Below are 5,530 nucleotides of genomic sequence, written 5' to 3'. Positions count from 1 at the left end.
AAACACAAAATAAAGCATTTTCCAATATCTCAAGCCTGGGTTACAAGATTTGTGGGGGGCGGGGAGGCGCGGTAATGATGAAGGGATGATACACTTAAGATCTTGAGATAATTACTTGAGATTCACATGTTGCTAAAGTGGAAAGGAAACTGAGGCAGGGAAAAGAACCTCTCAGGTCATAGTGGTAAGATTGTGATTCCCTCCAAAACCCTAGCAAGCCCACTGTCCTTTAGGCACTCACGCCTTGAATTCAGGGCCTAGATGCTATCCCTTAGCTTTTTCTTTTTCTTTTCTTTTTTTTTTTTTGGCCAGTCCTGGACCTTGGACTCAGGGCCTGAGCACTGTCCCTGGCTTCTTTTGGCTCAAGGCTAGCACTTGAGCCACAGCGCCACTTCGGGCCATTTTCTGTATATGTGGTGCTGGGGAATTGAACCCATGGGCTTCATACATACGAGGGAAGCACTCTTGCCACTAGGCCATATTCCCAGCCCTTAGCTTTTTCTTTCAAGACTGACACTACTATTTGAACCACAGCTCTACTTCTGGCATTTTGGTGATTGATTGGAGATAAGATCTTCTAGACTTTCCTTTCCTATACTAGTTTTGAACCAGGATCCTTGGATCTCAGCCTCCTGAGTACAGGCATTAGCCACTGGCACCTAGCTTGGCAAGGTGACTTTGAGTCTAATTCTCTCAGTCGGCCCAGCTTCCTAGTTAGAGCTCCCCCTCTGGTGCCACCTGCTGGCCATATCAGTAACCTGCAGCAAGCACCAGCAGGTGTGCTAGGCCTGCAAGGGCACCTGCACTCTACCTCCTCGGTTGAAGATGTGAGACTGAGAAGTGGGATAGGGCTCAGGGGCAGTTAAAACTGGGGTCACTTAGACTTCTGATCTGACCTCTTCAGGAACGAGGAGGGTCCCTTTTCCCAAGCTACCTCACCACCGCCTTATTAGCGAGCAGAATCCAGGTGCAGCCAATCTAGGCAGGCACAAGGGGAAGACTAAGGCTTTGGGCTAGGTAGATCTGTTCAGGCCTGACTAATCTCTACTGAAGAAATTTAAAAAGATCCTAGAGGAAGCCTGTAATCCTAGCTGCTCAGGAAGCTGAGGTCTGAGGATCCTGGCTGAAAGTCAGCCTGGGCAGGAAAGTCCATGAGACTCTTACCTCCAATTAATCACCAGAAAACTGGAAATGGGGCTGTGACTCAAGTGGTAGAGTGCTAGCCTTGAGCAAAAAAGCGTAGAGACAGTGTCCAGGCCCCGAGTTCAAGCCCCATGACAAAAAAAAAAAAAATCCTAGTAGTAAAGAGAAAAGCTTGGGCTCATTTGTATTAGAGCCACTTCTCTGGTCTCTCATGCACGTGTGTGTGTGTGTGTGTGTGTGTGTGTGTGTGTGTGTATGCCAGTATTTAGGCTTCAACTTAGGGCCTGGGTCTGTCCCTAAGCTTTTTTGCTCAAGACTGGTACTCCACTGCTTGAGTCACAGCTCCATTTCCAGCTTTTTACTGGTTAATTGGAGGTAAGAGTCTCACAGATTTTCCTGCTTGGGCTGGTTTCGAACCAAGATCCTCAGATCTCAGTATTCTGAGTAGCTAGGATTACAGGCATGAGCCACGGGTGCTCGTTCAGCCTCTATGATCGCTTTTTCCATCTGTGAAATGGGCCAGTGGGTCCCCTGTTTGGTAGGATTGGTATAAACTTATCAATGTAATGAGGACTTTTCATAGTATCGTATGTCTTTTCCTCTTCTGGGGCCTCAGCTGGTGAGCTTTATTTCTTTCTAAGTTGAGGTGCATTTGTGTGGTCAGTGGCTCCAATCAAGTCTAAGAAAGTTGTATTTAGTTCATGGCACTGGGTGGTGCTGGCTCCTTGTAGAACAGGCAAATGAGTCAGCCCCTCCCTGAGCGCCCCATCAGCTCTCCAGGGAACTAATTAATTTCAGGCTCTTCATCTGGTGCCTGGCACCTATTAAGTGCTGCTCTGTCAGTGCCGTGTGTTACCAAAGGCCACTGGGGACAGAGGAGTGACAGCAGAAAGACTGAATGGTAGCTCCCATGGCCAGCCCTTGACTGCTTGCCATCAGCTAATAAATACAACCCTCTGACAACTCAGCTGAAGACCTCAGTAATTGTTGATGCCCACCACCTTAGCAGCAGCCCCAACCCAGTCCATGGCACTCTTACCCAGTTTCCACTCTGATCTGTGTAATTCATTCACTCAAAACCTCCCTCTTGGGCCAGGAATGTGGCCTAGTGGTAGAGTGCTCGCCTTGCATGCACGAAGCCCTGGGTTCCATTCCTCAGTACCCCGTACACAGAAAAAGCCAGAAGCGGTGCTGTGCCTCAAGTGGTAAAGTGCTAGCCTTGAGCAAAAAGAAGTCGGGGATAGCACCCAGGCCCTGAGTTCAAGCCCCAGGACTGGCAAGAGACAGACAAAACTCTCCCCCATCTGTTCCTCTGTGAAGATAAAACGGAAAAGAACCACATTGTTTCTAGTTGCCTTTTATTCAGTTGTGGGGCTTGAACTAAGGGCCTGGCACTGGCACTGGCCCTGAGCTCTTTTGCTCAAGGCTAGTGTGCTACCACTTTGAGCCATAGCTCCACTTCTAGTTTGCTAGTGGTTCATTGGAGATAAGAGTCTCACAGACTTTCCTGCCTGGGGTTTGGCTTTGAACCATGACCCTCAGATCTCAGCATCCAGAGTAGCTGGAATTACAGGTATAAACCAAGTGTAAGCCACCAGTGCCTGGCTTTTTTTTGTTGTTGCTTTTGGGGGGGGGAGGGGTATATGCTATTACTGGGGCTTGTCCTCAGGGCCTTGCACTCTTGCTTGACCTTTTGTGGGGGCTCTCTACCACTTGAGCCACACTTGTACTTCTGGCCTTTTGCTGGTTAATTGGAGATACTGACCCTCAGATCAAAGCCTCGGGAGTAGCTAGGATTTACAAATAGGAGCCACCAATGACTGGATTTTTTTGTTGAGATTGGGTTTCTTATGTAGCCCAGGTTGGTCTCCCACTCAATGATCCTCCTGCTTCTGCCTCCCAAGTTTTGGGGTGATAGGCTGGGACCACTACAGCTTCCCATCCCTTAGGACTCCCTTCCCTTGCTGGGCCTTCCATCCCCCTCCCAGCCTCTCTAGGCTGGAGGTGGGGGACACACGACACACCACAGGGCTGGCAGTTCTCCTTTTAGATTCCGGGCCACCAGCTCCCAGGGAGGCCTACCTCCCTGCTTGCTTCTTCAGGGAGATTGTCCTCCCTTCAAAACAACTGTTCACACCTCCTTCTTCTCACCTCCTCTTCCCCCACCCCACCCCGCCTACTTCTTCTCACCTCTTGGAGAAAATAGAAGCGAATTGGGCAGGAAGGCTCCTTTCTCCCCCAAAGCAAGCTTGCAGACTTGGACCTTTGGCCCCTGTCCTCAACCTGGTTCCCAAGTGCCCATCCCCCACCCCAGCAGTTCCTTCCTCTCTCCAAACCTGTCATCAGGATGGAACACACACACTGTACTCTGTGCCTGTAAGAAAACACACCGGCAGATGCTGCCTGAGCCCCCCTTCCTCTCACACCACCTCTCCTCTCTTTTTATCTTCACAATCAAATTCTTCCAGGTTAGCCAGGCACTGGGGGCTCTTGACTGTAACTCCAGCTACTGAGGAGGCTGAGATCTGAGGGTGGTGGTTTGAAGCCAAACCGGGAAAGAAAAGTCCATGAAGAAGCTGATCTCTGAAAGAATAGGTCTCGGCCATCCCAGAGAACCATACGGAGATAATCACAGGCAGGAGAAGAAGGTTCATAAGGAGGTTTATTAGTGGGGCCATAGTTCCCACGGGTGAGGGAGCTACATGGCGTCTGTACCTTATCCAGGTGGCGGCATCTCTCTCTGGGGGTAAAGGGAAAGTAGTTAGGTAGTGAGTAGGAGTGGCTCATTAGGTATGGGTGGATCTGGGGGCTATGGGAGGAGCTGAGGACCTGAGGCTAGGGAAATGCTAACAATCTCCAACTAACCCACCAGACACCAGAAGTGAAGCTGTGGCTCAAGGGGTAGAGTGCCCGTCTTGAGTTAAAAAAAAAAAATCTTAGGGAGAATGCAAGGCCCTGAGTTCAAGTCCTAGTCCCAGCACCTAAAAAGAAAACAAAAAAGTTGTACAGACTTCTCCAGAATTCTCTGTGGTCTCAGTTCCTATCCATGACCTCTGATTAGTTCTTCAAATAACTCCAAATTCCAATTAGCATCTGTCTCCACCCCTTGGTTTTATGGAAATGGCTGCAATAGGTGTCAACAAAGAATACAAAAAGGATCAAGTCTCTGGTTCAGCCTGGCCTGTCATTCATTCCCCACCCATGGTGGCCATTTTCCTTCTGCACCGAGCCATGACATCTCCTACTCATAGTTTCTCCTCCTCTGTCCTTGCCTGCCTGCAGCACTGACTTCCAAGTCCATTTCTCAAGCCTGACCTCATCCCTGAGCTCTGGGTTGATTTCCAATCAATGTGACCTATCGCCACATGTATATAGGGCTTGTGCATGTGACCTGTTCTGACCAATGAAATGCAAGGGGGAAGTGATGTTATCCCTGAATTCAGGACCGGGGTAATATCCCCGAGTTTTTTTTGTTTTGTTTTGTTTTTAAATCTTGCTTTGGTTTGTTTTTTGCTGAAGGCTAGCACTCTACCACTTGAGCCACAACTCTACTTCTGGCTTTTTCCATGCTTAATTGGAGATGAGAGTCTCTTGGACTTGCCTTCCCAGGGCTGGCTTTGAATGCAGATCTTGAGATCTCTGCCTCCTGAGTAGCTGAGATTACAGATGTGAGCCACCAGTGCCTGCCTCCTCTCCTTTTCTATGAGCTGACCAGCAGTGTTTGCTCATAGAGGCTACACAATTAGCCTGGGTCTCAGACAAAATATGGCTGAAATAGAACCACCAAGTAACCCACAAAAGACACAGAACAAGAACAAGAAGTAAATGTTTGCTGCATAAAGCAACTTGCCCAGCCGGATGCCATACATCCTCAGGGTTGTAAGATCCATTAGGCAACAGGGGAAATTAGTCCAGATTATTGGCATAAAGTTGGGGGCAGATACCACAGTTGGGGAGAAGGTCTACCTCAGTGATAAGAAAGAAGGCCAAGTTGAACCCCACACCAGAGGCAAAATGACAACATTTACCCCTTTAGTTCATGGAATATAGAACAGCACAAGCTATTTTTCTCCAGCACTGGAACAAATGGTTTTCCTTTAGTTGAGTACCAGAAAAAAAAATTTTTTTTTTCATTTTCCTAATCTTGGGGCTTGGACTCAGCCTGGGCACTGTTCCTGAGCTGCTGCTGTTGTTGTTTTTGCTCAAGGCCAACTCTCTACCACTTAAGCCACAGCTCCACTGCTGGCTTTTTCTGCATAGTTTATTGGAGATAGGAGTCTCACAGACTTTCCTCCCCAGGCTGGCTTCAAACCAAAAACTTCAGATCTCAGCCTCCGGAGTAGCTGGGATTACAGGCATAAACCACTGGCACCTGGCTTTATATTAT

Source organism: Perognathus longimembris, chromosome 23 (assembly GCF_023159225.1).
Source record: "Perognathus longimembris pacificus isolate PPM17 chromosome 23, ASM2315922v1, whole genome shotgun sequence".
Lineage (NCBI taxonomy): Eukaryota > Metazoa > Chordata > Mammalia > Rodentia > Heteromyidae > Perognathus > Perognathus longimembris.
Note: the sequence above shows the minus strand (reverse complement) of the source record.